At 40.9% G+C, this 27,447-nt stretch overlaps 1 protein-coding gene across 7 annotated transcripts in view; it reads left to right on the forward strand.

Annotated features, from left to right (window-relative positions):
* Positions 1-27,447, forward strand: part of SHLD2 (shieldin complex subunit 2) — a 114,358-nt gene that overhangs the window by 28,564 nt on the left and 58,347 nt on the right. For 5 of the 7 annotated variants that reach the window (XM_027530881.1, XM_027530885.1, XM_027530886.1 and 2 more), the window contains one exon: positions 9,379-9,483. The exons of the other annotated variants lie outside the window; for them this stretch is intronic. The gene's annotated coding sequence lies outside the window, so the exon portion shown is untranslated. The remainder of the gene's footprint in view (positions 1-9,378; positions 9,484-27,447) is intronic. 7 annotated transcript variants of the gene reach the window in all.

The following is a 27,447-nucleotide window of genomic DNA, read 5'->3' on the forward strand; positions in this document are numbered from 1 at the left end:
TTATAGGGGATGAAGATTGTAGGAGAGAGTTTGAGGGAAAAGGGAGAATTTCTTTTTTTTTTAATGTTTAATTATTTTTTTGGCTGTGGTGTGTCTGAATCCTGACATGAGGGTTTTTCTAGTTGTGGTGTGAGGGCTTCTCTCCAGTTAAACAGATCACAGGCTCAGTCAGATCAGATCAGATCAGTCGCTCAGTCGTGTCCGACTCTTTGCGACCCCATGAATCGCAGCACGCCAGGCCTCCCTGTCCATCACCAACTCCCGGAGTTCACTGAGACTCACGTCCATCGAGTCAGTGATACCATCCAGCCATCTCATCCTCTGTCGTCCCCTTCTCCTCTTGCCCCTCTAGTGGGCTGATTAGAAATTGTATTGGTGAAGGGTTTTTCATTTGTTGAGCCAATGTTTACTGCTAAGTCTCTACATCCCCTGCCCTTATACACATTAATGAATATATAGAAGAAATAAGTATTAACCTTTGAAATTAATCATGTTAGACCTTAGGCTAAGCAAATTCTTTCCTTAATTAAAACCCACTACACCCTAACCCTGTAGGAATGTAACTTTATTTGGGTGGCGTCTGTTTTAAGAATAATCACCCCTGGAGAAATAAGTGTTGACTGACCGCTGTCACAAGGAGAGGGTCATAAATTGTCAGCAGGCCCCCTGGCCAGAAGATGATGTAACACCCCTAAGACCTCTGTATACATCTATATGAAGCACCTGACTTTAATAAAAGTCAGGACTGCTGACCCCGCGTGACTTTTGTATAACATCTTGGTGTATAAAAACAGACCCTGGAAAATAAACAATGGGATCAGGTCCTCGAAAGACTGGTCTCCCCATGTCATTCTTTCTCTCACCTTCTGGCTGAACCCCCATCTGGAATGTGGCCTGGGCTTCTAAGATCTGACTGGGGAGGCCTTAGTGTCTCCTCTCCTTCGGGAGAACAGGGAGGATGCCTACGGCCTACGTAGGTGAGGTAAATTCCTTGCCTTGGAATTTTATTAGCTTTCCACGTAAACCAAGTTATTCAGTCTCTTTTCTCCACTGAATTTTCCTTCTGAGCTATCCTCATTCTATTACTCTTTATATCTCTAATTAATATTTAATTAAATCTATTGTTTCCTGATTGTCGAAGCTGTCTCTCCTTCGAATTTCCGTGGATCCACCAGGGCTGGACCCCAGCATGCCCCCAAATCCCTCCTAGCATCAGAGTCTTTTCCAATGAGTCAACTCTTCGCATGAGGTGGCCAAAGTACTGGAGTTTCAGCTTTAGCATCATTCCTTCCAAAGAAATCCCAGGGCTGATCTCCTTCAGAATGGACTGGTTGGATCTCCTTGCAGTCCAAGGGACTCTCAAGAGTCTTCTCCAACACCACACTTCAAAAGCATCAATTCTTGGGCGCTCAGCCTTCTTCACAGTCCAACTCTCACATCCACACATGACCACAGGAAAAACCATAGCCTTGACTAGACGGACCTTTGTTGGCAAAGTAATGTTTCTGCTTTTGAATATGCTATCTAGGTTGGTCATAACTTTACTTCCAAGGAGTAGGCGTCTTTAAATTTCATGGCTGCAGTCACCATCTGCAGTGATTTTGGAGCCCACAAAAATAAAATCTGACACTGTTTCCACTGTTTCCCCATCTATTTCCCATGTAGTGATGGGACCGGATGCCATGATCTTTGTTTTCTGAATGTTGAGCTTTAAGCCAACTTTTTCACTCTCCACTTTCACTTTCATCAAGAGGCTTTTGAGTTCCTCTTCACTTTCTGCCATAAGGGTGGTGTCATCTGCATATCTGAGGTTATTGATATTTCTCCCGGCAGTCTTGATTCCAGCTTGTGTTTCTTCCAGCCCAGCGTTTCTCATGATGTACTCTGCATAGAAGTTAAATAAACAGGGTGACAATGTACAGCCTTGACGTACTCCTTTTCCTATTTGGAACCAGTCTGTTGTTCCATGGTCAATTCTAACTGTTGCTTCCTGACCTGCATACAGATTTCTCAAGAGGCAGATCAGGTGGTCTGGTATTCCCATCTCCACACCCCCACGCCCGTAGCCAGGGGCGGCGGCCGGGAGGACCAACCCCATGCCCGAGGCCAGGGGCGGTGGCCCGGAGGACCAACCCCACGCCGTGGCTGCGTGGGCACAGGAGGGCCTAGAGGAGCTATCCCACGTTGAAGGTCAGGAAGGGCGGTGGTGAGGAGATACCCCTCGTCAAAGGTAAGGAGCAATGGCTGCGCTTTGCTGGAGCAGCCGTGAAGAGATACCCCACGCCCAAAGTAAGAGAAACCCAAGTAAGATGGTAGGTGTTGCAAGAGGGCATCAGAGGGCAGACACATTGAAACCATACTCACAGAAAACTAGTCAATCTAATCACACTAGGGCCACAGCCGTGTCTAACTCAATGAAACTAAGCCATGCCCGTGGGGCAACCCAAGATGGGCGGGTCATGGTGGAGACATCTGACAGAATGTGGTCCACTGGAGAAGGGAATGGCAAACCACTTCAGTATCCTTGCCTTGAGAACCCCATGAACAGTATGAAAAGGCAAAATGATAGGATACTGAAAGAGAAACTCCCCAGGTCAGTAGGTGCCCAATATGCTACTGGAGATCAGTGGAGAAATAACTCCAGAAAGAATGAAGGGATGGAGCCAAAGCAAAAAGAATACCAGCTGTGGATGTGACTAGTGATAGAAGCAAGGTCTGATGCTGTAAAGAGCAATATTGCATAGGAACCTGGAATGTCAGGTCCATGAATTAAGGCAAATTGGAAGTGGTCAAACAAGAGATGGCAAGAGTGAATGTAGACATTCTAGGAATCAGTGAACTGAAATGGACTGGAATGGGTGAATTTAACTCAGATGACCATTATATCTACTACCGCGGGCAGGAATCCCTCAGAAGAAATGGAGTAGCCATCATGGTGAACAAGAGTCCGAAATGCAGTACTTGGATGCAATCTCAAAAACGACAGAATGATCTCTGTTCATTTCCAAGGCAAACCATTCAATATCACAGTAATCCAAGTCTATGCCCCAACCAGTAACGCTGAAGAAGCTGAAGTTGAACGGTTCTATGAAGACCTACAAGACCTTTTAGAACTAACACCCAAAAAAGATGTCCTTTTCATTATAGGGGACTGGAATGCAAAAGTAGGAAGTCAAGAAACACCTAGAGTGACAGGCAAATTTGGCCTTGGAATACGGAATGAAGCAGGGCAAAGACTAATAGCGTTTTGCCAAGAAAATGCACTGGTCATAACAAACACCCTCTTCCAACAACACAAGAGAAGACTCTATACATGGACATCACCAGATGGTCAACACCGAAATCAGATTGATTATATTCTTTGCAGCCAAAGATGGAGAAGCTCTATACAGTCAGCAAAAACAAGACCAGGAGCTGACTGTGGCTCAGACCATGAACTCCTTATTGCCAAATTCAGACTTAAATTGAAGAAAGCAGGGAAAACCACTAGACCACTCAGGTATGACCTAAATCAAATCCCTTATGATTATACAGTGGAAGTGAGAAATAGATTTAAGGGCCTAGATCTGATAGATAGAGTGCCTGATGAGCTATGGAATGAGGTTCGGGACACTGTACAGGAGACAGGGATCAAGACCATCCCCATGGAAAGAAATGCAAAAAAGCAAAATGGCTGTCTGGGGAGGCCTTACAAATAGCTGTGAAAAGAAGAGAAGCGAAAAGCAAAGGAGAAAAGGAAAAATATAAGCATCTGAATGCGGAGTTCCAAAGAATAGCAAGAAGAGATAAGAAAGCCTTCTTAGGCGATCAATGCAAAGAAATAGAGGAAAACAACAGAATGGGAAAGACTAGAGATCTCTTCAAGAAAATCAGAGATACCAAAGGAACATTTCATGCAAAGATGGGCTCGATAAAGGACAGAAATGGTATGGACCTAACAGAAGCAGAAGATATTAAGAAGAGATGGCAAGAATACACAGAAGAACTGTACCAAAAAGATCTTCACGACCCAGATAATCACGATGGTGTGATCACTGACCTAGAGCCAGACATCCTGGAATGTGAAGTCAAGTGGGCCTTAGAAAGCATCACTACAAACAAAGCTAGTGGAGGTGATAGAATTCCAGTTGAGCTATTCCAAATCCTGAAAGATGATGCTGTGAAAGTGCTGCACTCAATATGCCAGCAAATTTGGAAAACTCAGCAGTGGCCACAGGACTGGAAAAGGTCAGTTTTCATTCCAACCCCAAAGAAAGGCAACGCCAAAGAATGCTCAAACTACCGCACAATTGCACTCATGTCACATGCTAGTAAAGTAATGCTCAAAATTCTCCAAGCCAGGCTTCAGCAATATGTGAACTGTGAACTTCCTGATGTTCAAGCTGGTTTTAGAAAAGGCAGAGGAACCAGAGATCCAATTGCCAACATCCGCTGGATCATGGAAAAAGCAAGAGAGTTCCAGAAAAACATCTATTTCTGCTTTATTGACTATGCCAAAGCCTTTGACAGGCTCAGTAGTTACAGTATACAGGCTTAGTTGCCCCAGGGCTTGTGGGATCTTAATTCCCAGACCAGAGGTCGAACCAGTGTCTCTTGGATTGCAAGGTGGATTCTTAAGTTCTGGGCCACTAGGGAAATGCAGAAAGGGAGAATTTCGAGAAGACCATTGAGAGAAATGAGAGGGCTATCTGAATTGGAGGAATTGTAATAATTCCTTAGAGGAATTGTAATAATTTTTCATGGCTCAGATATATTTAGTTGTCATATGATCCCCCCGCCCCTCCCCGCCCCCCCCCTCCCCCCCATCTCAGGCCTCACCAGCCTGAGGGTTTGAGCTGACAAGCTGAGCAATTGGACTGATTCTGGTTTGAATTTTACAGCCCAGTGTAGCAGACAAAGGATGCAAGAAATTTCAGTAGTATGAGGGTTTGAAGCTCTGGTCCACTGGGGATAGGCAGAGTTGGAAACAAATGAAACCAGGAAGTAGCTTCTGAAGTAGTGGTTGTGACGTGGATATTGGAATTTAAGATTAAATAGGAGAAGCCCTTGCTGGTATGGCTGAAGGTGAGATCTGGCTATGGGTTTCTGAAGTGGAGAGATGGTAAAGATTCCTGGAGTTGGAGGAGATAAGGAAACTGTAGAGCTAAAATTTTATAGGGGTCAGCTAAACAGGAAGTGAGTTGCTCAGAATGGTGGCAGAGCAAGGGGTGGAAAGATACTGAACCATGTTCCAAAGCTGTTAGTGATTGTGAAAGAGTGACCTGGAAGACAGATGATGACAAGGAGAGAAAGACCTAACAGGTGACCTGACTCTCAGAAGATATACTTTTATTTGACGGTAAAGAACTGTGATGGTGAATAAGGCATAACTGCCATGCTTCACGTTTGCCGAGTAGGGAGAGATTAGCTTGCACCCAGATTAGTTTCGAGAACAAGACTGCTGGCAACAAGTTAGGTTGGTTGGGGTTTAGGGTATTTGTTTGCAGTGAAACAGAGGAAAGGGTTATGAAAAAGTACAGCTATGGGAGGCGTATGATGGGCAAAGAGGGAGAGAGTATGGAGTAGGAATGAGATCAGAGTGCAGCAGGAAAAAGGGATTAATTGAAGGGGCATACATTTCGGATGATTGTAAGAACATGATGGTTTTAGCTAATCTCAAAATTTTTATTAATTTTCTGGGAAATGCCTGGATGCTGACAGACTGAAATTCTGGGTTATGCGCAAAGCTCGATGACTTCATTGTTGTCAGATCTATTTAGCAGCGTTTAGCTGTCTGTGGCCTTTGCGCAGAATGTCATAAAGAACCGTAGCATGGGACTGTTTTCTTTTATGGCAAGGCTTAGCCTTGGGAAAGGAGGAAGGCAGGGGTGGAATCGATTGGTGTTCACTTGATTTTTTGACCTTGACAAACTGGTCTCTAAGGGGTTTGTATATGGGTAGAGATAAGCCTAAGTTCAAATTGAAATGAGAAATCATTAGGTCTTCAGACCTTTGCACAGTGGGCACCAGGTTGAGGAGTGTAAAAGTTTCTGAATCACAAAAAGAGGTCACAAACAGCAATATGTAGAGTTCTTGATTTCTTTAGAGGCATGTGAATTTAGTAACATTGTAGCAATAGTTAATCCATATTTAAGTTATAAATATAACCTGAAATGCTACATATTAAATGCCTTTTTTATTATAAATGCTGCACTGTGTGACTTGTGGGATCTTGGTTCCCTGAGCAGGGATTGAACTCGGGCCACAGCAGTGAAAGCACCAAGTCGTAACCATTGGGCCACCAGGGAATTCCTTAAATATCTATTTTTGGAATTTTGAAAATGTATCAATTCATAAAGTTACAAAACTCTTAAGAGTTTTACCTCTCCCCAAATGCCTTAAAACCAAAGCTTATTCTACATTAATCTTTGGCATATTTAAAATAGGTTTTCAGACTTTCTCAGGTCACAGAATACTTTGAATCATGATCCATCATGTTTCTGTCGAACAAGAAACAATGACCGACTTTATTTTCTTGGGCTCCAAGACCAGTGCAGATGGTTACTGCAGCCATGAAATTAAAAGATGCTTGCTCCTTGGAAGAAAAGCTGTGACCAACCTAGACAGCATATTAAAAAGCAGAGATGTTCCTTGATGGACAAATGTCCATCTAGTCAAAGCTATGGTTTTTCCAGTAGTTATGTATGGGTATGAGAGTTGGACCATAAAGAAAGCTGAACACCAAAAAATTGATGCTTTTGAACTGTGGTGTTGGAGAAGACTCTTGAGAGTCCCTTGGACTACAAGGCGATCAAACCAATCAATCCTAAAGGAAATCAGTCCAGAATATTCATTGGAAGGACTGACGCTGAAGCTCCAATACTTTGGCCACCTGATGGGAAGAACTGACTCACTGGAAAAGACCCTGATGCTGGGAAAGATTGAAGGCGGAGGAGAAGGGGGCAACAGAGGATAAGATGGTAGGATGACATCACTGACTTGATGGACATGAGTTTGAGCAATCTCTGGGGGTTGGTGATGGACAGGGAAGCCTTGTGTGCTACATTCCATGGGGTTGCAAAGAGTCAGACACGACTGAGTGACTGAACTGAACTGAAGAAATATTGAGGAGCTTCCCAGGTTGGCAAAGAGTTGGACACGACTGAGCATGAACACACACACGTACGCACATAAAAGCAATATTGATGTGTGGGATTTCACTGTACAAAACTAAGAACAGCTTTGCTAGCAAGAAAACCTGACTTTTTTGTATGTGTGACCATCTCTGCCTCTCACAAAATAATAAATAACCTTTGAAAGGAATCACATTTCACACTTTCCCCATCTTTGCTCACTAAGCCAGTTTGCTTCTCATTGTTTCTTTTCTCATTTAGTAGAACTTTAGCTCAAAGGCAAGTGGTATCAATTTAGACATAAGCAAAATTGACATACTCAGTAAAGAAAACTTGGAAAATATAGAGAAGTAGGAAGAAGGTTCACCTTATGGCTCAGATCAACCGTAGTTGATATTTGGCTGTATTTTTAGATTTAATTTTTGTCTTAAATTTTGATTACTTAGTGTTTTGTTGGCTTTTATAAAATTATGCTTATACTTCAAAAGTAAACTAGTAACTTGCTTTTTCACATAGCATTATTCATCATCCTTAAAATAGAATTTGTAATGACTGTATAATGCAACTAATATACCATTCTTTGTTTAATTCTTCCCCTAAAATTAGACTTTTGTTTGTTTATTTGTGGCCTCGCCACACAACTTGCAGAATCTTAGTTCCCCAACCAGGGATGGAACCCACACCCTAAGCAGTGAGAGTGGAGTCGTAACTACTGGACTGCCAGGGAATTCCCTAGACATTTTTAGTATTTCTAATTTTCCACAATATTAAACAATGTTGTAAATGTGTATTTATATAAGATTTTATCTTGTATTCTCATTTATTTTCATAGTGTAGATTCTTGAGAATTAATTTGTTTGATCAAAGGGTGTAAGCATTTCTGAATATCTTGACACATACTGCTTAGAAAAAAGTTTAAATGGAAACATAGCGTAATTAGCACTTCTGGTAATGACTGTTGCTGTTTAGTCGCTGAGTCATGTCTTACTCTTTTTGCTGCCCCATGGACTATAGCCTACCAGGCTTCTCTGTCCGTGGGGATTCCCAGGCAAGAATACTGGAGTCAGGTTGTCATTTCCTTCTCCAGGGGATCTTCCTGACCCAGGGATTGAAACTGTGTCTCCTGCATTGGCAGGTTGATTCTTTACCACTGAGCCACCAGGGAAGCCTGGTAATGACTAAATTTGCCAAAAGGACACAATAAATACCAAATGGAAAAACACTATGATTTGAATACTGACTTCAAGTCTATACAACAGACGTGAGACTTAGATAGATATATCTTGATAATGGAAACCATACATGTCTTTATTCAAATGGCTGCAGACTGGATGAGGATGAATAGTTTCCACACAGTATTGTAGGTAATTGAAAGACTATTATGATGAGACATGATCAGTTGAAGCCACTGAAGGTTATGAGAATGGAAAATAAAACGATGTTCCATTCCACTACATGTACCAGTTCCAGTCACCAAACCCATATGCTACAATCTGCAAAGATATTACTGGCCTGGTGGCTTAGTGGTAAAGATTTTGCCTGCAATGCAGGAGACTTGCAAGAGATGCAGGTTTCATCACTGGGTCGGGAAGATCCCCTGGAGAAGGAAATGACAACCCATTCCATTATTCTTGCCTGGGTAATCCCATGGACAGAGGAGCCTGGCTGTTTGCAGTCCACGGGGTCACAAAGAGTCAGACACGACTGAGCGTCTAAACAACAACAACAACAAATTAAAGATACGACACAGGAACATCCAGATGGAAGCGATGAACAGAGCGGGGTATGGGGCTGGAGTGTGGAGCTCCCCAGGCGCTCGTCCGGCACACCACCCTTCCAGCACCTCACTGTGTTCACCTGGGAAGGTTAACCTTGCTATTTTTTAAAAACAGATTTAATTTTAGTGATGGAATTCTTTATTGTTTCTCAGGGTACTTTTTGTTTGTTTGTTTTGTTTTAATTTTAAAAAACATTAACCAGTCTTTTTGAAGGATGGTCTGTGAAAAGTGGGTTCTATCATATAAGTTTGGGAAACTGCATTCTATAAATATCCCTTGACTGTTTGGCAATGTATAATGAACATCAACTTTTATCAGCTTAATAGAGACTCAGGGAAGTTATTTTATTACTAATAATTTAACCTGTATCAAGCATTTAGTATTTTAAGGCTGTGTTCTAAGAACCCCAGATGTATTAATCGTTCTAATCTTTATAACAAGTCTGTCTTCTGCAGTTATTTCCTTTTTTTTTTTTCCTTTTTTAACAGATGAGAAGACTGACACCCAGAGTGGTGAAATGACATGCTCCAAATCCCATGGCTAGGCTAGGAAGTGAAGAGTTGGGATTCAAACCCAGATATTCCAGGCTCCAGGTACTATGTCGTACTTCTTGTTACCAGTGAAGTTCAGCATTTCTCAGACTTGTTTGTCGCTTTGTTCCTACTTGAAAGCCTATTTTAAATGGAAGGGTTTTTTTTGGCCATGTCTCGTGGCATGTGGGATCCTAGTTCCCCACCTGGGGATCAAACCTGTTCCCACTGCATTGGAAGTGTAGGGTCTTAACCACTGGACCCCCTTGAAGGTATTTGTATATTCTCTTTTGCAGTGACTGTCCTAGGAATTTTTAAAAGGTCAACATCAGTCTATAGTACTTTTGAGGTACTAAAACAGTTCATAATCGCAATCATTATTTTACTCTGCTTTCTCTGTTCTGATATTATATTATCATAGTTAAATAAATTAGGAAACTGACAGGTAGTGCCATGGAGCATTATAATAATGGGCATCAGAGTCTGAACCTTGGCTTTGCCTATTTGTTAGCTAGGTGACCTTAGAAAAGGTACTGTATTTCTCAAAGCTTCTGTTTCTTTCTCTAAAAGGTTAATATCTTACAAAGTGGCTGTGAGAACTAAATGAAAAAAATCATGTAGTATCTGACAAATAGAAGGGTCTCAGTAAATGTTAATTACCCTTTTTTTTTTAAGTCATCTCAGTTCTTTACCATGAATGATTATGAAAATAGTTGGGAAAGAAAAATCAGTTTTAAATTTAAACTGTCTCAGTGTTTATGCTGATATCAGCTACATTTCTGATAAAGTGATGTTGTCATGATACAGGTTGTATGGGAGTTAAAACCAGTTTCCTTCCGGCTTTCCAACTGACATAATATGAAAACCTGACTGGGCAAACATAGACCTATTTAGTAGATCACTTATTATTAATGTTAAACTAGCTTTGGTGCTGACTTCTCCGGTTCTTTTTGAAATTTCACTGTTGTCATTTAAAATCTGACAGACTTCAAAAGCTTTGTAAAATGCTTAATGGTTTAAATCATCACTCAGAACATAGAAAGTATATTTTCCAAAGGGGTGTTCTGTATCTAGCAATATGCTCAAAATCACGCAGGAGGACGGAATTGCTTACGTTTTCACATTTACTCCTGGAGGATTATTCAGTTTTTATGGCAATCAACTTTATGCTTTAGGGGAAGTATTTAACATATATAACCAAAGCATGAATAATCATTTAAAACAAAGCTATTATAAGAAACATCTATAGGGAGTTTTCAGTTTCATGATGATTTACTGCCTGAGCGAAAAGAAGATGGGTTTGGGTTGAGCTGTGTGTGTGTGCCAAGTTGTTTTGACTCTTTATGATCCCATGGACTATAGCTTGCCAGGCTCCTCTGTCCATGGGATTATCCCAGCAAGAATACTGGCGTGGGTTGCCATTTCCTTCTCCAGGGGATCTTCCCGACGCAGGGATTGAAGCCGTGTCTCCTGTGGCTGCTGCCTTGCAGGGGGAGTCTTTACGTTGAGCCACCTGGGAAGCCCTTGAGCTGTTTGTAGGGCATCTCTAATATTCTATTCTAAGTGCCTCGTAATAGCCCAGGTACATAGTAAACACTCAGTAAATATTTATGGACCAATTGAGTTTGATTGCTAATCCCAGCTATATACCTTGCAACGTCTATAACCTTGGACTTTCTCGCACCTTCTAAACTTCCGTTTCCTCTTAAGTAAAAAATAAAAATAAAAAAGAAGTATCAATATTAACTTCCCAGGATTGTTGTAATAGTTAAGTGTTCATGCATTAAAACAGCCAGTCCAGCTCATGGCGTGTTCCCTAGATGCCTCAATAATGCTCTTTTCAAGCACTCTTTTAGTTTCTCATTTCCTAAAGAGTGTTTATACTCTTGAAAAAAATGAATGTTTATTAAACTGAAATTATATTCCTTTGTAGCCCGTACTTGAAATGTTTCAGCAAAAAATGATTGTATGTTTGTTAAATTTTGGTTTGAGTCTTGTCCTTAGTGTTGGGACCTTAGGGAAGTTATTTAGCCTCTCTGTAAGGTATTATGAAGCTGAAATGAGGAAAATATATAAAGCCTCTAGTTCATTGCATAAGCCCCAAATAGACATTATTACTTTAAGTTGAAACTGTCATTTCGTCTGCTAATTTGCATAATTAATTCATGTAGGTCTAGAGCCTACTCTATTCAAGCCCCACTGAGAGCAAACAGGAAGACTGGAAATGGACATTGGGAAAATTATTATGTAGGCAACTGAATTTGGCCTTGTCTAAATCAGGTTTGGGGCTTCCTTTGTGGCTCAGTGGTAAACAGTCCACCTGCCAATGCAGGAGATTGAGGTTTGATCCCTGGATTGGGAATATCCCCTGGAGAAGGAAATGGCAACCCACTCTAGTATTCTTGCCTGGAAAATCCCACGGAGAGAGGATCCTGGCAGGCTGTAGTCCATGAAGTCACAAGAGTTATACGCAACTTAGCAACTAAACAAAAACAACAAATTAGGCCCAGCAGAAGTGGTATCTTCTATTATAACTGAAGTAGAATACATGAATGGGGTTATTATTGCACTAAGCTTCCCTGGGGGCTCAGCCTGTAAAGAATCCACCTGCAGTGCGGGAGACCCGGGTTCGTTCTCTGGGATGGGAAGATCTCCTGGAGGAGAGCATGGCACCCCACTCCAGTACTCTTGCCTGGAGAATTCCGTGGACAGAGGAGCCTGGCGGGCTGCAGTCCATGGGGTCACAGAGGCGGACACGACTGAGTGACTAAGCAACAACGACGTTGCACTTGGCATGGCCTGTTTTTGATGTGGCCTATTTTTGATGTTGTCTTTTTTGAATATCAAAATTTTTAAAAATGAATGTCAGAGACAGGTTCATGAGAACTCAAGGAGACGAGGTAAATTTTGCTATGTAAAGTTTTTCATCTTTTGCTGATCTTCATTAGAAATAAACATGTTCCTCTCCTTTACTAAAATTCAACATATGATATTGGTAAGCCAAATTTAATAAAACATTCTGCCCATTTTTAAAATTCACTTGAATTGTTTAGATACCATATAAAATTGATTTCTACCATGGCAGATTAAGCATTGCAAAGCTGGTGATAAGAATTGTATGTGAACTCCTGACAAATACAAAAGATTATTGAGCATTGTAGAAAAAGATTTACTTTTGAAAATGTTCCTAATGTCTTTAACAATAAGGTTTTTAAAGGGATACTAAAAGATCACTGTTTTGGGAGGTAACTTTCTCTGATCAGATGTGAACATCTGTTTTTTGTTTTGTAGGGTTTCTTTCATTTATTAAAATGTAATTCACAGAACATAAAAGTTTCAGTGCTTTTGAATACTTTCATTGTAATGCAGCTATCACCATTATCTGGTTCCAGAAGTTTTTCATCACCCTCAAAGGACACCCCCTTAGATTTTCTCCCTTCTCCTAGCCCCTCCCAGCAGTACCTCTGCTATCTCTGTGGATTTGCCTTTTCTGAGCAATTCAAATAAATAAGAGTCATACGATATATTGCCTTATGTGTCTGGTTCCTTTCTCACATAGTATATTTTCAGAGTTTACTTGTAACATGGCATATCAGTTCAGTTCAGGTGCTCAGTCATATCTGACTCTTTGCGACCCCATGGACTGCAGCCTGCCAGGCTTCCCTGTCCATCACCAACTCCTGGAGCTTGTTCAAACGCATGTCCATCGAGTCAGTGATATCATCCTACCATCTTATCCTCTGTTGTCCCCTTCTCCTCCGCCTTCAACCTTTCCCAGCATCAATGTCTTTTCCAGTGAGTCAGTTCTTTGCATCAGGTGTCTGAAGTATTGGAGCTTCTACATCAGTCCTTCCAATGAATATTCAGGACTGATTTCCTCTAGGATTGACTGGTTGGATCTCGTTGCAGTCCAAGGGACTCTTAAGAGTCTTCTCCAACACCACAGTTCAAAAACATCAGTTCTTTGGTGCTCAGCTTTCTTTATGGTCCAACTGTCACATCCATACATGACTATTGGAAAAAACATAGGTTTGACTAGATGGACCTTTGTCAGAAAAGTAATGTCTCTGCTTTTTAATATGCTGTCTGGGTTGGTCATAGCTTTTTTTCCAAGGAGCAAGCATCTTTTAATTTCATGGCTGCAGTCACCATGTGCAGTGATTTTAGAGCCCCCCAAAATAAAGTCTGTCACTGTTTCCATCGTTCCCCTATCTATTTGCCATGAAGTGATGGGACCAGATGCCTTGATCTTAGTTTTTTGAATGTTGAGGTTTTTTTTTTTTTAATTTAAATTTATTTATTTTAATTGGAGGCTAATTACTTTACAATATTGTATTGGTTTTGCCATACATCAACATGAATCTGCCACGGGTGTGCATGTGCTCCCCATCCTGAACCCCCCTTCCACCTCCCTCCCCGTACCATCCCTCTGGGTCATCCCAGTGCACCAGCCCCAAGCATCCTGTATCCTGCATTGAACCTGGACTGGCGATTCATTTCTTATATGATACTATACATGTTTCAATGCCTGAATGTTGAGTTTTAAGCCAACTTTTTCACTCTCCTCTTTCACTTTCATCAAGAGGCTCTTTAGTTCTGCCATAAGTGTGATGTCATCTGCATATCTGAGGTTATTGCTATTTCTCCTGGCAATCTTAATTCCAGCTTGTGCTTCGTCCATATCAGTACTTTGTAGCTATTTTGGGCTGAATAATTCCATTGTAAGGATATACCACATTTGGTTTATGTGTTCAGCGGTTGATGGATGTTTGGGTTGTTTCCACTTTTTGACTGATGGAAATGGTGCTGCTTTGAACATTTGTGTACAAGTATTTGCGTGTACATGTTTTCACTTCTCCTTGGTATATACCTGAGATGGAATTGCTAGGTTATATGGCGGCTCTGTTTTGATAAACTGCCACACTGTTTTTTCCGAAGCAGCTGCGTCGTTATATAGTTTGTAATGTTATTTAAGACTCTTAGAAGAAATGAGGAAAAAGTTTATGAAAATGCTAACCTAAGAATGTTAGTACTCATGAGAGCCGTTCTGGCAAACCGGATGAAAGCCTCGATTTGTCTCATTTGCTACAGAATGAAAAATTAAGATGTAAACCCACATCATAGAAGCAGTGTCATTTTTTATACTCTCTTATTCCTTCACCTGCCCATTTCTCTTAAAAGTTTGGAGTATACTTGGAATTGATGTTTACTTTCACATAACGAATATGTGACTAAAAGTGATGTATTAAGTTTCCTGCTTTGCTTTTCTTTAGTGAGTTTCATATTTTATTACAGTTTACAAAAGCAGAGAAACTGAGCATTGTTCTTTCTGCAGAAAACATTCTTAATCAAAATTCAAAATAAAAAAATAAAATCCAAAGTAGATTTGAATTCTGTTTAAACTTTCTTGGATATAAAAATATTTTTCAAAAATACCACATAAAGACCTCACGTATTGGTGTTAGTGTGATGGGCGGTTTAGAAATGCTTTTGTCTTTTCTGCTGATGCGCTACCCTTGTCTGTTGTTCTCACTGGTCATTATCAGCTATTCAAACAAACTTCACATTGGTTCTAACAAAGATTTATACAGCCTTCATAGACTTACATGAAATGAAATTATTATAAAGAAATAAAGTGTTTTTGTTTCATTAGGGAAATAGACTTTCAAAGCAGAAAGGACACTCAAGAGAAGCAATACTTACGGAGTAACTTCTAATATTAGATCAGCACATAAGTGCTTTTCATGCCTTTCTCATTTAAGGTGACAATCCACGTGAATTTTATATTTGAAAGAAGAAATGTGATTATCAGTCATTTCATAAAGCTTGATGTGAACCCTGGTGCTCTAGGATAAATTGATCCTTATTCCTTTTAAGGATGTATCATAGAGATTGAGTCATATTGTTTGAGTAATGAAAAATTAAGGAGTTTCTTTTTTAGTTAAATTCTAAGTCAGCTTTGTAATGTGGACATCGAATACATTGTTTACTAAATTCTATAATTTTTAAATTTTATTATTATTATTATTATTTTTACTTTATAATATTGTATTGATTTTGCCATACATCAACATGCATCCACCATGGGTGTACATGTGTTCCCCATCCTGAACCCCCGTCCCACCTCCCTCCCCATACCATCCCTCTGGGTCATCCCAGTGCACCAGCCCTGAGCATCCTGTATCATGCATCGAACCTGGACTGGTGATTCGTTTCTTATATGATATTATACATGTTTTAATGCCATTCTCCCAAATCATCCGCCACCTCCCTCTCCCACAGAGTCCAAAAGACTGTTCTATACATCTGTGTCTCTCTTGCTGTCTCGCATACAGGGTGGTTGTTACCATCTTTCTAAATTCCATATATATGCGTTAGTATACTGTATTGGTGTTTTTCTTTCTGGCTTACTTCACTCTGTATAATAGGCTCCAGTTACATCCACCTCATTAGAACTGATTCAAATGTATTCTTTTTAATGGCTAAGTAATACTCCATTGTGTGTATGTACCACAGCTTTCTTATCCATTCATCTGCTGATGGACATCTAGGTTGCTTCCATGTCCTGGCTATTATAAACAGTGCTGCGGTGAACATTGGGGTACATGTGTCTCTTTCAATTCTGGTTTCCTCGGTGTGTATGCCCAGCAGTGGGATTGCTGGGTTGTATGGCAGTGCTATTTCCAGTTTTTTAAGGTAAATTCTATAATTTTAACTGGTAATTTTCATTTGTTTTCCAGTTATTTTGTTTTTAATATAATTTATGTGATTTCATTGGGTAATTTTATCTACTTCATTTCTGGGATGCCTGAGTAAAGAAGTAGATAGATATTGGGTTTTAATCACGATTTTTCTCTGAAAATTGAGCCTTTTAATAAGTTTTTTATGTATTTTTTTGGTCTGTCATATTAATTTTTCAGTTGCTAACTTTCTTTACTGACTAGAAGTAGTACAGAAAATGCTTTCTACCACCCTGTACTGTAAATTTTAGATTAAAAATTTACCTCAAAAAAATAGAAAATAATTTACTTTAAGATTCAGCAATTCTACTTTTGGAAATATATTCTAAAGAAGTGAAATCACTATCTTGAAGGCATATCTGCATCCCTATGCTCATTGTAGTGTTCTTTAACATAGCCAGGACTTGGAAACCATGGCCACTGGCTGAGTGGATAAAGAAAATGTGGCATGTGTATACACAGTGGAGTATCATTCAGCCATGAAAGTAAGGAGATCCTACCATGTGCAACAGCATGGATGGACCTTCATGGTATAAGCGAAGTGAAACAAACCAGAGCAGGACAAATACTGTACGGTATCACGTATGTGTGAAGTCTAAACAAGCTGAAGACGAAGCAAAAGGGAACAGATTGGTGGTTGTCAGAGGAAGAGGGGAATCGGTGAGGGTGGTCAAAAGGTAGGGACTTCCAGACTTCCTTGGTGACCCAGCGGTTGGGAATCCCCCTGCCAGTGCAACAGACACGGGTGTGACTCTTGGTCCAGAAAGATTCCATACGCCCTGGGGTAACCAGGCTCAGGGGCCACTCTTGGTCCAGAAAGATTCCACACGCCCTGGGGTAACCAGGCTCAGGGGCCACTCTTGGTCCAGAAAGATTCCATACGCCCTGGGGTAACCAGGCTCAGGGGCCACACTACGAAAGCCCCCGTGCTTTAGAGCGTGTGCTCTGCCACGGGAGAAGCCACCGTCACGAGAAGCTCGCCCGCTGCAGTTAGGAGTGGCTCTCACAAAAATAAGTAAGTAAACTAAAAGGTACAAACTTCCAATTATAAGATAAATAAGTTCTGGATGTAATGTACAGTATGGTGACTGTAGTTAACAGTCCTTTATTAAATACGTAAAAGTTACAAATGGAGAGATCTTAAAAGTTCTCATCACAAGAAAGAAAAGTATTTATAACTATGCAGACTGATGGATATTAACTAAACTTACAGTGTAGACATTTTGCAATGTATACATATATCAGATCTTTATGCTGTACCCCTTGAACCTATACAATATTATATATCAATTATGTTTCAATAAAACTGGGGAGAAATTCATCTCATATAAAACATTGATGGCTGCTATTTTTATTTAAGATACTGGTAAAGAGAAAGAAGCAGGGAATTTTGGAGCTCAAGTTTTGTATATGTATAGGGCTTCCCTGGTAGCTTAGCTGGCAAAGAATCTGCATACAGTGTGGAAGACCTATGTTCAGTCCCTCAGTTGGGAAGATTCGCTAGAGGAAGGCATGGCAACCCTCTCCATTCTTGCCTGGAGAATCCCCATGGACAGAGAAGGCTGGTGGGCTACAGTCCATGGTGTCACACAGAGTCTGACATGACTGAATGACTCAGTACAGCATATATACATACATATATATATATATATATATTTTAAGTATTTCAGCTGGAATTCCATCACCTCCACTAACTTTGTTTGTAGTAATGCTTCCTAAGGCCCACTTGACCTCACACTCCAGGATGTCTGACCCTAGGTGAGTGATCACACCATCGTGGTTATCTGGGTCATTAATGCCTTTTTTATAGAGTTCTCCTGTGTGTTCTTGCCACTTCTTTTTAATCTCACCTGCTTTTCTTAGGTCCTTACTGTTTCAATCCTTTTCGTGCCCTACCTTGCCTGAAATTGTTCTCTTGCTATTGCCAGTTTTCTTGAAGAGATCTCTAGTCTTTCCCATTCTATTGTCTTCCTCTATTTTTTTGCACTGTTCACATGAGAAGGCCTTCTTATCTCCCCTTGCAATTCTCTGGAACTCTGCAGTCAGTTGGGTAAATCTTTCCCTTTTTCCATTCTCTTTTGTTTCTCTTCTTTCCTCAGCTAATTTGTAGGGCCACCTCAGATACGGCTTTGCCTTCTTGCATTTCTTTTTCTTTGGAATGCTTTTGTTCACTGCCTCTTGTACAGTGTTACAAACCTCTGTCCATTGTTCTTCAGGCACTCCGTCTATCAGATCTAATCCCTTAAATCTATTTCTCACTTCCGCTGTATAATTATAAGGGATTTGATTTAGGTCATACTTGAATGGCCTCGTGGTTTTCCCTGCTTTCTTCAATTTAAGCCTCAATTTTGCAATAAGGAGCTCATGATCTGAACCACAGTCAGAGTTTCTTCATCTTCAGCTGCAAAGAATATAATCAGTCTGATTTCAGTATTGACCATCTGGTGATGTCCACGTATACAGTTATCCCTTGTGTTGTTCGAAGAGGGTGTTTGTTATGTCTTGATAGACCTCTGTTAGCCTTTGCCCTGCTTCATTTTGTAGTCCAGGGCCAGATTTGCCTGTTACTCCAGGTATCTTTTGACTTCCTACTCTTGCATTCCAATCCCCTATGATGAAAAGGACATCTCTTTTTTTTTTTGGGGGGGTGGGGTATTAGTTCTAGAAGGGAGAAGGTGATGGCACCCCATTCCAGTACTCTTGCCTGGAAAATCCCACAGGCAGAAGAGCCTGATAGGCTGCAGTCCTTGGGGTGGCGAAGAGTTGGACACGACCGAGCGACTTCACTTTCACTCTTCACTTTCATGCATTGGAGAAGGAAATGGCACCCCACTCCAGTGTTCTTGCCTGGAGAATCCCAGGGATGGAGAGTCGGACACGACTGAAACAACTTGGCAGCAGCAGCACTTCTGGAAGGTGTTTGGTCTTCATAGAACTGGTCAACTTCAGCTTCTTCAGCATCAGTGGTTGGTGCACAGAATTGGATTATTGTGATCTTGAATGGTTTGCCTTGTAAACAAACTGAGATCATTCTGTCATTTTTGAGATTGCACCCAACTAATGCATTTTGGACTATGCATATATCCAAAATGCATAGTCCAATCTTTTGTTGACTATGAGGACTACTCCATTTCTTCTAAGGGATTCTTGCCCACATTAGTAGATATAATGGTCATCTGAATTAAATTCACCCATTCCTGTCCATTTTAGTTCACTGATTCCTAAAATGTCAGTGTTCACTCTTGCCATGTCCTGCTTGACCATGTCCAATTTACCTTGATTCATGGACCTAACATTCCAGGTTCCTATACAATATTGTTCTTTCCAGCTTCGGACTTTACTTTCACCACCAGACACATCCACAGCTGAATGTCATTTCCTCTTTGGCCCAGCCACTTAATTCTTTCTGGAGCTATTAGTAATCGTCCTCTACTCTTCCCCAGTAGCAGGCTGGATACCTTCTGATCTGGAGGACTTATCCTCTGGTATCATATCTTTTTGCCTTTTCATACTGTTTATGGGTTCTCTCGGCAAAGATACTGGAGTGGTTGCCATTTCCTCCTCCAGTGGATCTTGTTTTGTCAGAACTCTTCTCTGTGACCTATCCATCTTGGGTGGCCCTGCACAGCATGGCTTATAGCTTCATTGAGTTACGCAAACCCCTTTGCTATGACAAGGCTGTGATCCTTTAGAAAGAGCTAAAAAATAGTACAAACAGAAATGATACAAATATTAGTGCTGTTAAAGCAGTGTTTGGAGGGAAACATTGTATTAAATTCTTATATTAGAAAAAAAGAAGGGTTTCAAATCAGTGGTCTAAACCAGATGTCAGTAAACTTCAGCTTGTAAGCCAAATCTAGCCGATCACCTGTTCTTGTGTGGCTTGTGACCTAGAATGGATTTTATGTAATAAAGTGACTGAGAAAGAGTGAAAAGAATGCTGACATTTTGTGATAAGTGAAAATAATAGGAAATTCACATTTTGATGACCATAAGGCTTTACTCTGGTCCCATCACTTCATGGGAAATAGATGGGGAAACAGTGGAAACAGTGTCAGACTTTATTTTTCTGGGCTAAAAAATCACTGCAGATGGTGACTGCAGCCATGAAATTAAAAGACACTTACTCCTTGGAAGGAAAGTTATGACCAACCTAGATAGCATATTCAAAAGCAGAGACACTACTTTGCCAACAAAGGTCCGTCTAGTCAAGGCTATGGTTTTTCCTGTGGTCATGTATGGATGTGAGAGTTGGACTGTGAAGAAGGCTGAGTGCCGAAGAATTGATGCTTTTGAAGTGTGGTGTTGGAGAAGACTCTTGAGAGTCCCTTGGATGCAAGGAGATCCAACCAGTGCATTCTGAAGGAAATCAGCCCTGGGATTTCTTTGGAAGGAATGATGCTGAAGCTGAAACTCCAGTACTTTGGCCACCTCATGCGAAGAGTTGACTCATTGGAAAAGACTCTGATGCTGGGAGGGATTGGGGGCAAGAGGAGAAGGGGATGACAGAGGATGAGATGGCTGGATGGCATCACTGACTCGATGGACGTGAGTCTCAGTGAACTCCAGGAGTTGGTGATGGACAGGGAGGCTTGGCATGCTGCGATTCATGGGGTCACAAAGGGTCGGACACAACTGAGGGACTGAACTGAACTGAACTGAAGGCTTTATTGGAACATGGCCGTGCTCGTTTGTTTATTTATTGTCTGTGGCTGCTTTCTTGCTGTATCCATGGTACACAGTAATTATAACAGATTGTATGGCCTGCAAAGCCTAAAGTACTTATTTTCTGACATTTTGTTGAAAACATTTGCCAACTATGCTATGGATACTAAAGATTTTAAAACAGTTATATGGGTATATATTTTTCTTTTACCACTTTTATTCAAGATTGAAATAATGGTCCTAGAAAGTATAATAAGTCAAGAAAAAGATAATAATTAAGCATAAAAATTAGGAAAAAAGAAGTAAAACTTATTTACATGTGTTATGATTGTGTACGTAGAAAATTACAGAATCTGCAAAAAGCAATTTAATAAGTGAATTTAGCAAAATCAGTATATAAAATAATTTTAGTTCTCTGTGTTAGCAGTGAATTATTTATAAACTGAAATTAAAACTATTATTTCTGATAGCATTAAAAAAAAAAAAACCAACAGATACCTATAGATAAATCTAAGGATATGTTCTCAAAACTGAAAGGTAGAAACATTGCTTTTGTTGTGGTTGTTCAGTCACTCAGTCGTGTCTGACTCTTCGTGACCCCGTGGACTGCAGCACGCCAGGCTTCCCTGTCCTTTCCCGTCTCCTGGAGCTTGCTCAAACTCATGTCCATTGAGTTGGTGATACTCTCCAACGTTGCTAACGTACATTAAAAAAACCTAGATAGCGATAGAACATATTCATGGATCGGAAGACTCGACATTATTAAGATGGAGTTCTGTCTATAAATAGATTCAGTTCAGTCTTCATTAACACCCTAATGAGCTTTTTTAAAAGGTAATTTTGATTTATTCACTGGCTGTGCTGGGTTTTTGTTGGGGCCTTTGCTTTTCTCTAACTGCGGTGAGCAGCTGCTCTTCAGTTGCCGCGCACAGGCTTCTCACTGTGGTGGCTTCTCGTGTTGCCGAGCGCGGGCAGTAGATCTCAAGGGCTCAGTAGTTGCACTTCCTGGGCTTTCGAGGACAGGCTCAATAATTGTGGCTCACAGGCTTAGTTGCTCCGCAGCATGTGGGATTTTCTCAGCCGAGGGATCGAACCTGTATGTCTTACCTCGGCAGGCAGATTCTTTACCACTGAATCACCAGGGAAGCCGCAACCTCCTAATCAGCTTTGTTTGAAGAATTAGATAAGATAATTCTACAAACTTATCAAGCTGTAAAGGACTAAGAATAACCAACATAATTTTGAAAAGCACAGTTGGAGGACTTTTGTTTCCTGATGTCAAGATTTTCCACAAAGCTACAGTAATCAAGACAGTGTTGGATAATTCCCTGATGGTCCAGTGGATAGGACTCCATGCTGTCACTGCCAAGGGTACAGATTTAATCCCTGGTTGGGGAGCTAAGATCCTGCAAGCTAAGGAGTGCAGCCAAAAAAAAACAAAAGTGTGGTGTTGGCATAAAGTTAAACATATAGATCAGTCATGCATAACAGAGATCTCAGAAATAGACTCATACATTGTCCCACCAAAGTGCTAAGTCAGTCCAATGGGGTGGGGGTGAGGGGGAGGGCGGGAAGACAAATGTGGCTCTAACTTGATATCTATATGGAAAACAAGGAACTACCACCTTAACTCATTCCATACAGAGAAACTCTCAATAATTTGCAAAGGATCATATATCTAAAATGAAAAAGCAAACGATACAACTTCTGTATTATCTCTTACTTCATAACAATTACCCAGTACTTCCCAGCTTAAAGCAACACATATTTATGTAATAATTACTCTGTGTCAGGAACACAGGAGGAACTTAGCTAGGTAATTCCAGGACAGAGTCTCCCATAAGGTGGTAATCAAGATGTTAGCAAGACTGTAATCATCTGAAGACTTGACTGGGGCTTGAGAATCCCCTTCTAAGATGGTATGTTTCTCATGGCTACTGACAGAGGCCTCAGCTCTTACTGGCTATTGGTAGGACCCAGTTCTTCACCACGTGAACATATCCGTAGGGCTGCTTGAACACCCTCGTGATATGGCAAGTGACTTCCCTCAGAGTAAGTGATCAAAGAATGAGCACAGGGATGAAGTGGCATTGCCTTTTATGACAAACTCTTGGAAGTCACCATCACTTCCACCATGTTCTTACTCATTGCTCCAATCCACATTTAGAAAATTAAGCCTCACCTCTTGAAGGGAAGAGTACCAAAAATTTGTGGACCTATTTTTAAAATGTCATAGCTTCTAGAAAAAAGAAAAGGAAACCATTGCTATGACCTTGAAGTATTTAAATATTTATTGAATAAGATCTTAAAAGAAAAAAGATATGTAAAAAAAAAAATGGATAAATTGAGCATCATCTAAATTAACACTTTAAATAATAACCACTAAGAAAAAGAGTAGGTAAGCCCAGAGTGTGGAAAAAATATTTCCAGCATGTTTCATATTTATCCATCAAAGGACTTTTTTCTAGGTTATGTAAAGAACCACAAGAACCCATTAGTAAAATGAGGAAAAGAGGAACAATCCAGTAACAAAGACTTCCCCAAAGAGGATACTAATGATCAATAGCACTTGCAGAGGTAGTCAGTGTCACTTAGTCAAGAGGGAAATAATGCAAAGTAAATTCATAATAAGATACCATTTCATACCCTCTAAAGTGGCTAACAAAAGAAAGACTAAAGATGCTGAATACTGGGCATGAAGTGACGCAACTAGAATTCATCCATTGCTGATGGGTGTGCAAAATGAAACAGCTACTTTGGGGAACCTTTTGGCATTGTCTTTAATTTTTAAAATTTTTATTTATTTATTTGCTGTGATGAGTCTTAATTATAGCAGGTGGGATCTTTAGTTGTGGTGTGTGAACTCTTAGTTGTGGCTTGTGGGATCTCACTCCCTGACCAGGGATAGAACCCGGGCCCCCTGCATTGGTAGCTTGGAGTCTTAGCTCCTGGATCACCAGGGAAAGTCCTGTTTGGCATTTTCTACTGAAGTTAAGTGTTTCCAGGCAGTTCAGTGGTAAAGAATCTACCTGCAATGCAGGAGATGCGGGTTTGATCCCTGGGTTGGGAAGATCCCGTGGAGAAGGAAATGGCAACCCACTGCAGTATTCTTGCCTGGGAAATCCCATAGACAGAGGAACCTGGCTGGCTACATTCCATGGGGTCACAGAGGAGTGGGACACGACTGAGCGACTAAACAGCAGCAACTGAAGTTAAACATGTGGCCATCCTGTGCTTTGACAGCTCTACCCCTACATATTTAATGAAGGAAAATGAGAACAGATGTCTACAAAATTATGAATTCAAGAATGTTCATAGCAGTCTTATTCATAAATGCTACAAATCAGAAGCAACTGAAATGTTTGTTTACAAGAAAATTCATTAATAACTTGTGGTGTATTTACAGTACCCAGCACCTGATATGCCCGACAACACAGGTGAATCTCAAAACCATTGGGTTAAGTAGAAGAAGCTAGACATGAATGAACATGTACTGTTTTGTTTATATGAAGTTCAAGAAAAAAACAAAACTCTTCTGTAGTGATAGAAATCCGAAGGTAATTATAGATTGGAAAGGGAAGGAAGCTGTTTAGAAAGGGACGTGAAAGGACTTCCTGAGGTCCATAGGAATGTTCTGTGTTTTGTTTTGTGTGGTGGTTACATGGGTGTAGACAATTGTCAGTAGCCATCAAACGGAACTCTTAAGACTTGTGCCTGTTATTGAGTGCTTAGTTATACTTCACATTTTAAAAGTAGTAAACAAAAGTCTAGAGGAAGAATGTTTAAGGCTGAGGGGATGGTGCTGAGATATGCTTTGGGGTATTTAAGGTCAAAGGAAGAAAGCGGTTCAGGTCAGGAAGATAACTGTCATCTGTGGTTTGTTTTGTTTACTCTGTATATTTTAACTTGCTAAGCAACAGGTTTGTATGTATTTATTAAATTTTTTTGGCTGAGTCACATCATGTGGGATCTTAGTTCCCTGACTAGGGATCCAACCCGTGCCCCTTGCAAGGAAAGCACAGAGTACTAACTGCTGGACCACCAGGGAATTCCTAGCAACAGGCTTTTAAATTTGAATATTTAATGTCTCCCCTGCATGGTTCACAGCTTTGTCATGGCAAAGGGGCTTGTGGAACTCAGTGATGCTATGAGCCATGCCATGCAGGACCACTCAAGATGGACAGGTCATAGTGAAGAGTTCCGACAAAACACGGTGCACTGGAGGAGAAAACGGCAATCCACTCCAGTATTCTTGCCTGAAGGACCCCATGGACAGTATGGACTAGAGAGCATCTTGATAAAGATGAAAGAGGAGAGTGAAAAAGCTGGCTTGAAACTCAACATTCAAAAAATTCGACCATGGCATCTGATTAGATCACTTCACAGCAAATAGATGGGGAAAAGTGGAAGCAGTGATAGATTTTATTTTCTTGGGTTCCAAAATCACTGCGGACAGTGACTGCAACCATAAAATTAAAAGACGCTAGCTCCTTGGAAGGAGAGCTGTGATAAACCTAGACAGCATATTACAAAGCAGAGATATTACTTTGCCCCAAAAGTTCATACAATCAAACTGGTTTTTCCAATAGTTATGTACGGATGTGAGAGCTGGCACGTAAAGAAGGCTGAGTGCCAAAGAACTGATGGTTTTGAATTGTGCTTGAGAGACTCTTGAGAGTCTCTTGGACTCAAGGAGATCAAACCAGTCAATCCTAAAGGAAATCAACCCTGAATAGTCACTGGAAGGGGTGATGCTGAAGCAGAAGCTCCAATACTTTGGCACCTGATGAGAAGAGCTGACTCACTGGAAAAGACTCTGATGCTGGGAAAGACTGAAGGCAAAAGGAGAAGGAGGCCACAGAGGATAAGATGGTTAGATAGCATCACTGACTCATTGGACATGAATTTGAACAAGCTCTGGGAGATAGAGGACAGAGGAGCCTGGTGTGCTGCAGTCCCTGGGGTTGCCAACAGTGGGACATGACTTAGGGACTGAACAACAACAAAAATTTAATGTCTTGGAAACTTATCATCCCATTGCTAGATGATTAAAGAGGGAGAGAGGGAAAGGGAGGTAGGGAGAGAGAGGGGAAGAATTTGTCAAATATGAAGGAAGCGATATACCGGGGCAGAGGAGTTGGGAGAGGTCCTCTCCAAAACCATATATTATTCACTTCATTATTAGATTTACAGTAAACCTTCTAAGTGGAATTCTTTGATAATGAAACTCCTTTGTATTGAAGTTCGGTTCTTTCCTTCAGATCAGATCAGATCAGTCGCTCAGTCGTGTCCGACTCTTTGCGACCCCATGAATCGCAGCACGCCACGCCTCCCTGTCCACCACCAACTCCTGGAGTTCACTGAGACTCACGTCCACTGAGTCAGTGATACCATCCAGCCATCTCATCCTCTGTCGTCCTCCTCTTGCCCCCAATCCCTCCCAGCATCAGAGTCTTTTCCAGTGAGTCAACTCTTCGCATGAGGTTGCCAAAATACTGGAGTTTCAGCTTTAGCATCATTCCTTCCAAAGAAATCCCAGGGCTGATCTCCTTCAGAATGGACTGGTTGGATCTCCTTGCAGTCCAAGGGACTCTCAAGAGTCTTTTCCAACACCACAGTTGAAAAGCATCAATTCTTTGGCGCTCAGCCTTCTTCACAGTCCAACTCTCACATCCATACATGACCACAGGAAAAACCATAGCCTTGACTAGACAAACCTTTGCTGGCAAAGTAATGTCTCTGCTTTTGAATATGCTATCTAGGTTGGTCATAACTTTCCTTCCAAGGAGTAAGTGTCTTAATTTCATGGCTGCAGTCACCATCTGATTTTGGAGCCCAGAAAAATAAAGTCTGACACTGTTTACATAAGCCAGTCCTTTGTGAGTGTGTTTCATATGATTACAATCCCAAAGAAAGGCAACGCCAAAGAATGTTCAAACTACCGCACAATTGTACTCATCTCACACGCTAGCAAAATAATGCTCAAATAGCTTATGGCAGAAAGTGAAGAAGAACTAAAGAACCTCTTGATGGAAGTGAAAGAGGAGAGTGAAAAAGTTGGATTAAAACTCAACATTCAAAAAACAAAGGTCATGGCATCTGGTCCCATCACTTCATGGCAAATAGAGAAACATTGGGAACTGTGAGAGACTTTATTTTGGGGGGCTCCAGAATCACTGCAGTTGGTGACTGCAGCCATGAAATTAAAAGATGGTTGCTCCTTGAAAGAAAAGCTATGACCAACCTAGACAGCATATTAAAAAGCAGACATTTCTTTGCTGAAAAAGGTACATCTAGCTGGTTTTTCCAGTGGTCATGTATGGATGTGAGAGTTGGACTATAAAGAAAGCTGACTGCTAAAGAATGGATACTTTTGATCTGTGGTATTAGAGAAAACTCTTGAGAGTCCCTGAGACTGCAAGGATATCCAACCAGTCCATCCTAAAGGAAATCAGTCCTGAATATTCATTGGAAGGACTGATGTTGAAGCTGAAACTCTAATACTTTGGCCACCTGATGGGAGGAACTGACTCACTGGAAAAGACCCTGATGCTGGGAAAGATTGAAGGCAGGAGAAGAAGGGGATGACAGAGGATGAGACAGTTGGATGGCATCACCGACT

The sequence above is a fragment of the Bos indicus x Bos taurus genome, chromosome 28 (genome assembly GCF_003369695.1).
Source record: "Bos indicus x Bos taurus breed Angus x Brahman F1 hybrid chromosome 28, Bos_hybrid_MaternalHap_v2.0, whole genome shotgun sequence".
NCBI classification, from domain to species: Eukaryota; Metazoa; Chordata; class Mammalia; order Artiodactyla; family Bovidae; genus Bos; species Bos indicus x Bos taurus.